This window comes from Macaca nemestrina, chromosome 12, assembly GCF_043159975.1.
Source record: "Macaca nemestrina isolate mMacNem1 chromosome 12, mMacNem.hap1, whole genome shotgun sequence".
In the NCBI taxonomy this organism is placed as follows: domain Eukaryota; kingdom Metazoa; phylum Chordata; class Mammalia; order Primates; family Cercopithecidae; genus Macaca; species Macaca nemestrina.
Genome location: NC_092136.1, coordinates 87,463,701 through 87,476,320, shown reverse-complemented (window position 1 = coordinate 87,476,320; position 12,620 = coordinate 87,463,701). Strand labels below are relative to the sequence as shown.

Below are 12,620 nucleotides of genomic sequence, written 5' to 3'. Positions count from 1 at the left end.
CATGGCACATGTATATGTATGTAACAAACCTATACATTGTGCACATGTACCCTAGAACTTAAAGTATAATAATAATAAAAGAAGTTAAATAAATAAATGTCAATGGAACACACACAGAGAATTGAAATAAAAATTGAGTCTATAATTATATATTATCATATGTATTAAGTTGGTGCAACAGTAATTACAGTTTTTGCCATTACTTTCAATGGCAAAAACAGCAACTACTGTTGCACCATCCTAATAGTATCTTGTAAAGAATTTGGCCAGGCACAGTGGCTCATGCCTGTAATCCCAGCACTTTGGGAGGTTGAGGCTGGAGAATTGCTTGAGCTCAGGATTTGGAGGGCAACATAGTGAGACCCTGTACCTACAAAAAGTTAAAAAAAATTAGCCGAGTTTTGGCATCCCTGTAGTTCCAAGCATGAGATTTTGTTCTTATTTTTTAACACATTACATATGAAATGCATGAGTGGCTGAGGTGGGAGGATTGCTTGATCCCGGAGCAAGGTTGAAGCTGCAATGAGCAGTGATTGCACCACTGCACTCCAGCCTTGGTGACAGAATGAGATCCTGTCTAAAAAAAAAAAAAAAATGCCGGGCGCAGTGGCTCAAGCCTGTAATCCCAGCACTTTGGGAGGCCGAGACGGGTGGATCACGAGGTCAGGAGATCGAGACCATCCTGGCTAACACGGTGAAACCCCGTCTCTACTAAAAAATACAAAAAAAAAAAAAAAACTAGCCGGGCGAGGTGGCGGGCGCCTGTAGTCCCAGCTACTCCGGAGGCTGAGGCAGGAGAATGGCGTGAACCTGGGAGGCGGAGCTTGCAGTGAGCTGAGATCCGGCCACTGCACTCCAGCCTGGGCGACAGAGCGAGACTCCGTCTCAAAAAAAAAAAAAAAAAAAAAAAATTGTGGGGGTAGAATTTTTTTTTTTTTTTTTAGACAGAGTCTCACTTTCTCCCAGGTTGGAGTGCAGTGGCACGATCTTGGCTCACTGCGAGCTCTGCCTCCCAGGTTCACGCCATTCTCCTGCCTTAACCTCCCGAGTAGCTGGGACTACTGGTGCCCGCCACCATGCCCAGCTAATTTTTGCACTTTTAGTAGAGACGGGGTTTCACCGTGTTAGCCAGGATGGTCTCGATCTCCTGACCTCGTGATCCGCCCGACTTGGCCTCCCAAAGTGCTGGGATTACAGGCGTCAGCCATGTGCCTGGCCCCTTGTGGGGGTAGAATTTTTTGTTGTTGCTGAATATCACCTCAAATTAAATGTTTAATTTAAAAAACCTACGTTTTTATTAAGTTGTGTGAATTGCTTTGACACACTCCAGATAAAAAGTGCTAAGTGTAATTAGATGTAGATAATTTACATATGCTAAAAATTATGTTCAAAGACCACGATGGTTTTTTCCTAAAATTTGCACTTTGGAGAAACTCCCAAGATATATAAAACATAATGTATACAGCTTAAGAAGATTATTTTTATTACTTTCTATTTCATTTTGGAAAAAAGTGGATGTTTTAATATCATTTGAGAAAGGAAATGATATTTTCTTAAAATGCTGTTTCCTGTGATATATCACTTCATATGTAATGTGTTAAAAATAAGAACAAACTCTCATTAAGAAACTAGTGCTGTTATATTTAAAGAGCTCTATTTGGGATCAAAAACAATAATTTGCTGAATTTTTGCAGAATTTTATCTTAAACATACTTTTAAGGGACAATGGACCATGACTGAATTAATGCATTTCATAATGTTTGAAGCCAAAGAAATCCTTGTTATACAAACAAGTAGAACTAAGAAATCTACCTACATATGTAATACTGTTTTAACTGTACTTATATATCTACATATACATTACAAGAGAAATAAATAATAGAATGAAATGCAAAAAATATTGGCTGTGATTGTGCTGGATGACGAAACTACGAGATCTTTTTTTCCTACTTTTTATATTTGCCAAACTTCTTGAAAATGCATCTACATGAATGTATACTAAAAATAATAAAATAAAAAACATCCCCTATTTTGTCTGACTGGTAAATGAAAACTCAGAATTTTATATATGCATTGGCAAAAGCACTTATGATTTACTAATAACTCTAAAAATAAGTTATTTTCTTTTTTGTGACTATATCTTCTTCATAAAGTGGACAGTAACATACAGATTGGTGAAGAGAAGTTCAGAAAATTGTTGCTGTTTAGCAATAATAATTCATATTTGTTAAGCACTTACACTAGTAGTCTATATATAATAACTCAATACTCAGAACAACCCTATAAGGTAGTACTACTTTTATGTCCATGTTATAGGGGCAGAAGCTGAGGCACAGAGAGGTTAAGAATCATGCTAATGGTCACACAACTAACAAATGGCAAAGCAAGAATGAATCCAGGCACTTTGACTACAGGGCCAACTGGCTTATTATGCCTGCGCTTACCAAATGTCTACTATGTGCTTTGCACTTTTGATTATGCATCATTGCTTAATGGAAAGGATGATGACCTCAGATCCAGATGGTTCTGGGTTTAAATTCCAATTCAAATAAGTTCAAGAGATCTATTGTACAATATGGTAACTATGGTGAATAACAATGTATTATATTCTTGATAATTGCTAAAAGAGCAGGTTTTTAAGTGTTCTTATCATAGAAAATGATAAACATGTGAAGTAATGCATATGTTAATTAGCTCAATTTAGCCATTCCACAGTGTAGACATATTTCAAAACAATGTGTTGTACATGATAAATATAATTTTTGTCAATTAAAAATAATACATGCACCATAAAAATCAAATTTCAACTTAAGTATTCACAGGTTATATGTCTTTAGAAAAGAAACCTAGACTCTCAACCTGTTTTTTCATAAATAAATGGCAATAATGGTACTATTTGACAATAAAAAAGTATAGATTTGAATTACATATTAGGTATGTACACACACAAGAAAACTCTGAGGAACATTAAGTAACTTCCCCAAAGATCATACCAGTAGTGAGTAGCAGAGCCACAGTTCAAACTCAGGTCTGCTTGATGCAAGGCAGGATGTGCTACAGAGTTTCAGAGAGGCTGGGGAATCACTTCTAGTTGATAATGTTCACTGATACTTTCATAGAGAAGATTGAGTTATTTTAATCTTTTAGTTTTATAGCATGGGTAATAGAGTTCTTTTAGTCTTACAGTGTAAATCTTATGTTTAGGCTTAGAATATTAGCGTCGAGTCTTACTGAAGAGTTTTTAAAATCTTATAGCATGGGAAAAGAGGCACAGTGAGAAATTGTAACTTAACTTTTCTATAGTGATCTCTTCAACGTCCTAACAATTGCTCAGTTACTTATCTGATGTAATTTTCACCACTACGGAGGGTAGATAATATTCATTTAATTTTACGGCTAAAGAGCCTGGAGCTCAGAGAGAACCAATGACTGGTCAAGATCACGCTCCAAATAAGTTGTAGAACTAGTACTAGACCCAATAATTTGTATTTTTCAGTAAGATTTGAAAAGCCGTGAATGCAAAGTTTGCCTCCTAGCATACAGTGTCCCAGGGATCTGCTACAAGTGTTTCCTACTTTCTGCAAATATGACCATCATTTTCTTTGCTGAGACCCATAATTATAGCTTTTTTAGTCATGTTTGTCAGCCCAGTGTTCCAAATCTTGTTTTTTCCTAGTTCTGCTAACTTTTCTGTATAATAAATGCCAGGCAGCACTAGCTAATTAACAAGCAGCAGACAAAGCATGTTGATAAATAACTCTTACTCTTCCAAGTCCATATTTACATCCAGTGACTTGTGACCTCACTGTGAACCCAAGTGGCAATAAAGCTACCACTGTGATTAGGGTTAGAATAAACATAATCTGCTTAGCCTTAGTTGAAACTGTGAAAATCTCTTTCATCTTCAATTATTATTTATTTGGCCATTTGGCCCATTTCTCTGGGGGGCAAGGGGCTGTCTAATCTCTCAGGTTGAGCCTCAGGAGTCTGTAACAACAGGAAAGAATGCCAGACCTGCATACCAAGAACTGGGAGTCTGGGCCATAAATCTAAGAGGCCATGACCCCAATGTGGGTGGAGATAAGGAAGTTTCAGGAGCATGTTTATTTGACAGTTATTCTCCAAAGTAGCTGCTGTCAGAATAGATCAGAAAAGTTCCTAGCATTGTACAGTTTTTCTAAGTGGAGGAGAATAAATAAACTGTACTACCTTTAGAAACAATACATAATGTAGAGTAAACTGAGACACTGCAGAGTGACTCAGGAGTGACCCAGCTAATTGATCTATTGCACTCCCAAGGGTTCTCATGCCAGCAAGGCAAAGATGTGCTTCTTGGAGACTCACAGGAATTATTCCAGAACTGCCAAGAGTGTTGAAAATGTGTTTAAGAAGACCATATACCCAGATTAGATTACCTTGGAGGAACTCAGCTTTAAACAGTAAGCAGTAAAGTTTTGGCCAAAGTATACTTTCCTCAAATGGAGAAAGCATCTGGGCATGGAGATTCATGCTTATAATCCCAGCTATTTGGAAGACCAAGGCAGAATGATCAGTTGAGGCCAGGAGTTCAAGACCAGCCTGGGCAATACAGCAGGACCCTGTCTCTACAAAAAAGAAAAAAAATTGCTGGGCAAGATGGAGCACAACTATAGTCCCACCTATTCAAGAGGCTGGGGTGGGAGGACCAGTTGAACCCAGGAGTTCAGGGCTGCAGTGAGCTATGATTACACCACTGCATTCCAGTCTGGCTGACAGAGTGAAACACTATTTTCAAAAAATAAAAGGAGAAATCAGCAGCAAACACTAGTTCCATGGGTCTTGGAGTTTGTGACGCCTACAACCCTGATATTCCTGAGACTTCTAGTACCAAGCAAGTTGGAAGAATTGGTGCCTCTTTTTGGATTTGTCATGGGATTATCAACCTCAAGCAGCCCAATAGCCATGTCTCGGGGTCCTCAGGTTTTTCTTGTCTCTATTCCCTCTAACATAGACCAATTTGTGCAACAATACACCTTACTTGGGAAAGATGATTGATTCCAGCAGTCTTTATAAGTATCTCTTTTCCAAGGTGAACTGGCAGAATGAGGAGGCACCAATCATCTGTATGGTTTTGCAAAGATCTGGGAAACAAACTCTGATCAACATAAAAACATTGCCAAACACCTTCAACCAGTAGACATGAGTCTAATAGATCAGAACTAAGAGTTTTGTTTTTCTTTCATAAGAACAAAAGCAATCAAACAACAGCAACAACTAAACCTCGCATCTTTTCTCTTTGCCCCCATTTTCTATCTTTGTTTTGAGTTCTTCCTAAAGTTCTAAACATAGGGTGGTTATTAGGTGACTTGGGGGAAAATGGTAGAAACCAGCCAGTTTTCCCTTTCCTCCAAGGTTGCCCCTAGTTGAGCTTAGCTCACTGAAAGGATCTTCCAATATTAACACAATTTAAGAATTCCTGCTCCCCACAGGTTATCTATTATTTATTTCACTAAATACCTGGTTATTGTTGAGGTTAAGATATGTCAGAGCTTGCAAATCTACAGACAACATAAAATTTCAGTGCTATTTAAATACTTCTCATATGGGTGGGTGAAGGTGGGGGGCCTGTATTAGTGTTTTTACACTACTGATACAGGCAAATCTGAGACTGGGCCATTTATAAAAGAAAGAGTTTTATTGAACTCACAGTTCCACATGGCTGGGGGGGGCCTCACAATCATGGCAGAAAGTGAAAGGCACGTCACACCCTGGTGGCAGATAAGAGAAGGCCTCTGGGCCTGTGATAGAGGGGGCTGCCATGAAGACCTCTGACATGCCCTGGAGACATTTTCCCCACTGTCTTGGGGATTAACATTCATCTCCTCATTACTTATGCAAATTTCTGCAGTCAGCTTGAATTTCTCCTCAGAAAATGTGTTTTTCTTTTCTATCACATTGTTAGGCTGCAAATTCTCCAAATTTTTATGCTCTGCTTCTCTTATAAAACCTAATGCCTTTAACAGCATCTAAGTCACCTCTTCAATGCTTTGCTGCTTAGAAATTTCTTTTGCCAGATATCCTAAATCATCTCTCTCAAGTTCAAAGTTCCACAAATCTCTAGGGAAGGGGCAAGATGCTACTAGTCTCTTTGCTAAAACATAAAAAGAGTCACCTTTACTTCAGTTCCCAGCAAGTTCCTCATCTCCATTTGAGACCACCTGAGCCTGAACCTTATTGTCCATATCACTATCAGGCTTTTGGTTAAAGCCATTCAACTGTCTCTAGGAAACTCTAAACTTTCCCACATTTTCCTGTCTTCTTCTGAGCCCTCCAAACTGTTCCAACCTTTGCCCCTTACTCAGTTCCAAAGTCATTTCCAAATTTTCAGGTATCTTTTCAGCAGCACCCCACTCTACTAGTACCAATTTACTGTGTTAGTCTGTTTTCACACTGCTAATAAAGACATACCTTAGACTGGGCCATTTACAAAACAAAGAAGTTTATTGGAGTCACAGTTGCATATGGCGGGGGAGGTCTCACGATCACGTTGGAAGGTGAAAAGCACATCTCACATGGCAGCAGACAAGACAAGAGAGCTTGTGTAAGGAAACTCTCCTTTTAATACCATCAGATCTCGTGAGACTAATTTGCTATCACAAGAATGGTACAAGAAAGATCTGCCCCCATGATTCAATTACCTCTGACTAGCTCCCTCCAACAACATGTGGGAATTTAAGGTGAGATTTGTCTGGGGACACAGCTAAATACATCAGGGCCCTGGGGGTATACATTTTCCAATAGTTTTTTTAGGAAGTTGCTATGGCATTATTATCAAAAACTGATACAGAAAGTTTAATTGATTAAGCTGTATATTTATATTTTGCGAACCTAGCACTTTTTAAAAACTAGATAAATAGATCTAAGTATCTCTTCAAAATCAAGTTGCTAATTAAAAGTTTTCAATGAAAGACTTTGTAAACCAAGTTGAGCATGTCTTCCAGAAAGTAGAATATAGAGACAAAAAGAATGAAACATTGTTTAAAAAGTCTTAATGGTGTCCTAGAGTTAGATTTAAAAATTTTTGAGAGATTGAGAACAAATAAAAAGAGAGATTAAATTATCAAAGAAATAATGCAAGAATGCTTTTGATAAATGAAAGCCATCTATGTCCAGATGAAAGAGACCATTTGGTAACTTCAACCAAGATGTGTTAACTGTAAAATTTCAAAATATCAAGAATAAGTAAAAATAAATAATAAATCCTTAAGGACTTTCAAGATAATTACATATTAATTTCATTAATTTTAAAACCAATCCATATATATCCTAGATAATTTAGGAAAGTATAAAGAAGAAAAATGTTTGTTCTAGTTATATGTATAATCATGTACATATATTTATAAAATCTGGATAAATTTAGGTATGTATGCACATAAATATGTAATTTTATATTTTCTTTTACAAGTAATAGCTTGAATATTCATTCTATTAATATTCTTCATAAACATGATGTTTAATGGTTATAAAATATTAAATTTTATGGATATGACATTGTCTAACCAGTTTCTATCAATAAATATTTAGGTTGCTACTAAAAATAATGCTACATTAAATATCTTGTGCATAAATCTTGGAAAGACTGCCTGATTATTTATTTGGGACAGATTCTTAAAAGAGGAACAACTGTTTAAAGGGTACTTACTAGTTGTTGGATACTTATGCCTGTCTTTAAGATCCTTCATGCATATGACCTGGTTGTTTTTGAGAAGCTGCTATCAATTTAGAGAAGATACTCAAAGGAGGTTAAAAGGGTGTGTGAAATAAAGGGATCAGGCTGACTCTGAAATTAGTGGCAGAGTCAGTAAGGGAATGCAGCCCGATAACTTCCGCACGAGCAGTCTTTGTGCACTCATCTTCCCATTGCTTTCTATGGATGCCAGCAGCAATGTTCACGCCTCTTATAAAAAAATAAAAATAAAAGAAATAAAACAAAATGCCAGGTATCTTACTGCGTATCAGGCTCAAAATTGTTGGCAATAACATAAGACATGGTCTTGCATGATTCATACTTTTCATTGTCATTAAAAGGCTTACGGAGTGCCTGTACAAGTCAAGACATTAATACAGCCTGGCATAAACAAATATGGACCATTTCTTGAGCATGCCACTATCATGGAGCAGGCTGCACCTTGTGCTGGTAGGGTATATTCTTCTGATTTTATGGGTTAGAGTCAAAGAGGAGGGCAACAAAATCTACAAAAAGAATGCTGGGGAGAGGTAGAATGGTGAAATGGCATATATATAAACTGCTATTATACAGGCATGCTAAACAGAGACATGCCTTCTTTTAGACTCAAGATTTATCATTTAAGATTTGGTTTGGCTCCATAAACAGAAAATCCAACTCATCAAAAGGTTAAACAAAACAAGGTATTCTGCTCACACATAAGTTCAGAGGTTACAATAAGAGGAGTAAGTGTCCTATTGCAGTAGTATCTTTATTTTATTTTACTTTTTAAAGGCAGGGTCTTACTATGTTGCCCAGTCTGGACTTGAACTCCTGAGCTAAAGCAAACCTCCCACTTCAGCCTCCCAGTAGTTGGGACTACAGGCAGATGCCAACATGGCCAGCTTGTAGTAATTTATTTTTCAAGATTGATCTGGGGGTGGTGAGGGATAGGACAAAGTAGAGGAAACTGAACCAGGAAGATGTCCTTAGGGAACAACTACTTGATGAGATGTTCAGAGGGACTGAAATGACAGCATGAATGAAAGAGACACTGGAGAGAAGATTTTGCAAGTTGGTGTCAAAGTGGAAAAGTAGGGCACAAGCAGGAAAGAAGTGAAGATGATATCAAGGTTTGGATATCGGGAATTTCAATCCAAACTGGGGTGAGACAGTCAATTCCCTTTCAGGCACATGGAGCTTGTCCTCATGAGCTAAGCCAGGGCTACCATGGCAGAGTCACTCCAGGACAGCATGAGTACCTTGTCTAACTGGTTTTGGAGTGTCTGCCTGATTGTGCCACCCATGAAATAGTGTGTTGGTTCCCTTAGGAGGGCACACCTCTCAGCACTGATAAGATTAGGGTGATCAGAATGAGAAAGGTTGACTAGAAAAATACTGAAACCTAAAACACTGATACCCAGCCCTTGGTGGTCAGACAGGAAACTTCATTGTCTCTACACATTGAATGCTGAAACCTGGAACAGGAGTGACTGGAAATCCGCATCCAAGACCTATTCAGTACACATTTGATTTTAACTTTGTTTTCTTCTTTTGATATCAATAATGTTTCCATAAAAATGAAATAAACATAGAAAAGCAGGAAAATATATTAAAAAGAAGCAATAATCTCACCATCCAGAGACAAAACTCTAATATGTGGGTACATAAATTTCTGTACCTTTTTTCCATCAACAATGTGTGTCTTTGTGTAAAAAGGAAATTATGTATTTTATGCTAAATTGGAGACAATAACTTTTTGTGATTTGTTGACCTCCCATTTAAAAATGTTACGAAAAAAATTGTGAACATTTTTCAAACTGTAATATTTTCTTTAACATTGTTTATAAAGGCGGTATAATGTGCCAGCACATATGTATACCATTACAATATTTAACCTCATGTGTATTTAGGGAGTTCTGATTTTTTGTTTTTATAAGCAACACTGCAATTGGAATGCTTAAAACTAAATTGTCACATACACCTTTAATGATTTCCTTACCATAAATTACTAAAAATGTAATTGTTAACAAAGGGCACATGCATTTTAAGGTTTTCGATATATATAACCACATTTCCCTTTAACAACTTTTTCTTATGTTAGTTCCACCACAGGATCATATGATAATATCCACTTTTTTACATTCTCATCAAAATTGGATATTTTTAGTACTAAAATATATTTGTCAATTTAAAAAGTAAAAAATTGTATTACATTATTGCTTAATTTTCATACTTTTATTACTATCCTAGTGAAAAATGTACTTTTCATATTATTGGCTTTTTGCTTGTCCTGTGTGGTCAATTGCTTATTTATATCTTTATCTAATTTAGTGTCTAAAAAAGTTATTAGAACAATTTAATATAAGGTGTATTTCCTTTTGCCTATCTTAAATGTTGCAAAATTTTTCTCATTCTGCAAGTATCATTTGTCTTGCTTCTGGTGATTGTTAATATCTACACATTTAGGTTTTTTTTTTCTTTTATTATTTCTGCCTTTCATGTAATATTTAAAGGTCCTTTCTCCACAATAATAATGCATAGATATTCACCTTTTTGTTATAATAGTAATTTTGTGGAGTAGTGGAAATGCCGTCAGGAATTCGTTTGAGATGGGTAACAAAGAGAGAGGGATCAAGAGTGACTGAGTTTTTGAGCTTGGTAGACTTTGGTGAGGGAGGAACCACTGACCAAAAGCCAGGAATACAGGAAAGGGAACAAGTCTGTTAGGGTAGATAATGAGTTCAGTTTTGCACATGTTGCATTTAAACTGTCTGCCAGAAACCCTGGTAGAAATGCTCAACAGGCAGTTGGAACAAGGGTATGGAATGAGGAGTAAGGTTGTGTTTTAAATACAGATATAGAAATCATCAGCAGACATCTGATAGTTTAACAGCATGTTCTTTTCAGTGCATATCCTGGGCCAAGCACTATGCTAAGCACTTCACATAATTTTATTTGGTCTTCTCAAAAAAATATGAGGTTAAAATTATTACCCTCATTTTATACCTGAAGGGATGGGTTTGCAGAAGTTAAAGTACTTTACAAAGTTCTTACGGCTGGGTAGTGGTAGAACTTGAATGTGAAATCAGGTAAGTTCACCTGATTCCAGAGCTCCTAACCCCATTTGCTCTATTGTCACAGGAGTGGATGAGCTCAAGCAGGGAAAGTCAGAGTCCCAAGGATGAAGAATAGCAAACTTTAGTGGATGGGCAGAGAAGAAGGGAAGTTGTGAAGGAGTCTGAGAAGGTTAGAGTGGAAGGCAGAAGGCCATGTGTATACATGCTGCTGCTTTAACCAGAATGGAAGCATTTTGATGGTAGGGGCTTATATCTTATACACTCTTTGAGATAAACGTGAGACCTTTCTTCTGACCCTGATCCTCAAAAAAGTCTGTTAACAATGCTTTGTACAAAAATATTTCTTTGTTTATGCTGTGATGGTCTGTCAGTAATTTTCTTGCTTTAACTTTCTGAGCTAGACCTTACCAGTCCCTGTGTCCTCACGCATTATGGACTAGGGGTTCATTCACTGGAGAGCCTCAGTGCTATCCTATCGCCTTCTCTGAAAGCAACAGGAGTAGACTCCTTGGTATATGCTCTCTATGTGCCCCGGGTCAGACCTCTTCCCACAAATGCACAGCATGGCACTTTTACTTGTGTTGACTTTTTACCTGAGTTGGTGAGAGATTATGCAATATATCCTTTTATCTTTGCATCATAGATTTTTCTTTTCTTCCTTTATTGGCTGTTTCCCTGCATAGTTAGGACTTTATCAAATGGAAATAGAATCAACCTCTTTTCTTCATAGCCTGAATATTTAGTAGCATAGCAGAAACAAAGCTATAATAGAAGCCTGGACCTGAAATTTATCACATACTAAAGGAGTGTGGTATAGTAGAAAAAGCACAGATTTAGGAATTAGGTGTTACAATTCTCATGCTGTCACTCCATATCTGTGACTTTGGAAAGATTATTTAAATGATTTGAGCCCTATTTCCCTCATTATAAAGTGAAGATACTTGTTACCGAGTGATTGTGAAGATCAAATAAACTTACCAAGATAAAGGGCTTAGCTCGTTGTAGATTCCCAGAATGAGGAAGTTGAAATTCTGGCACATACAGAATCATTTTGCTCCATGTTCTCAGATGCTTGCCTCTTGGCCATTCCACAGCTTATTTCCACTCATCCATGTTAGGTACTGTTAGTAGAAAAATAAGCCCCAATTCAGCCATGCCTGCCTGGCACAGCTAAGGCACATAATTTTAGTTGATGATAAATACACTGTTGAAAATGGTTTAGGTCATATCTGGTTTTCTTGATTCATACTATTAGTAGGTTAAAAAATGCACTTGCAATCAGTTTCTCACGATAACCCATAAATATCCTATTGTAGTCTTTCTTTCTGGAAAAAAATCTAGACACAAATTTCTCATAGACTGGAGAGTATTTATTTCAAGCACATCCCATACAGAATCTATCTTGGCCTCTCTCCAAATAACCCAAAAGTTGCTTCCTACTTCTAGACACCCGCTGCAATCCTGGATGAATACTAGATGACTCCAATTGCAAGTTAGCACAGGTTTCAGACAAGCCTAGTGGGTAAAGAGATAACTTTTTGAAGACAAGAAAAAAATAAGCTGCAACTTTAACTTGGCAGACCTATTTATTAAAATTGTGGTTTAGGAGAATTTTCCAAAGCCCCTACAGCTATAGATCTCATTTGAAAGCCCCAACTTCCCCCTCTTCTTTAGGAATGAATATTCTTTTTATTATTATTATTTATTTATTTATTTTTTGAGACGGAGTCTCACTCTGTCGCCCAGGTTGGAGTGCAGTGGTGCGATCTCGGCTAACTGCAAGTTCCGCCTCCTGGGTTCACACCAGGGAATGAATATTCTTTAGGAAAGCCCTG

The 12,620-nt window shown here is 37.2% G+C and overlaps 1 long non-coding RNA gene across 3 annotated transcripts in view; it reads right to left on the bottom strand.

Annotated features, from left to right (window-relative positions):
• LOC105468888 (uncharacterized) overlaps positions 1 to 12,620 on the bottom strand; it is a 248,477-nt gene that overhangs the window by 151,595 nt on the left and 84,262 nt on the right. For all 3 annotated transcript variants that reach the window (XR_011610973.1, XR_979694.3, XR_979692.3), the window contains one exon: positions 11,764 to 11,906. This is a non-coding gene — a long non-coding RNA (uncharacterized lncRNA). The remainder of the gene's footprint in view (positions 1 to 11,763; positions 11,907 to 12,620) is intronic.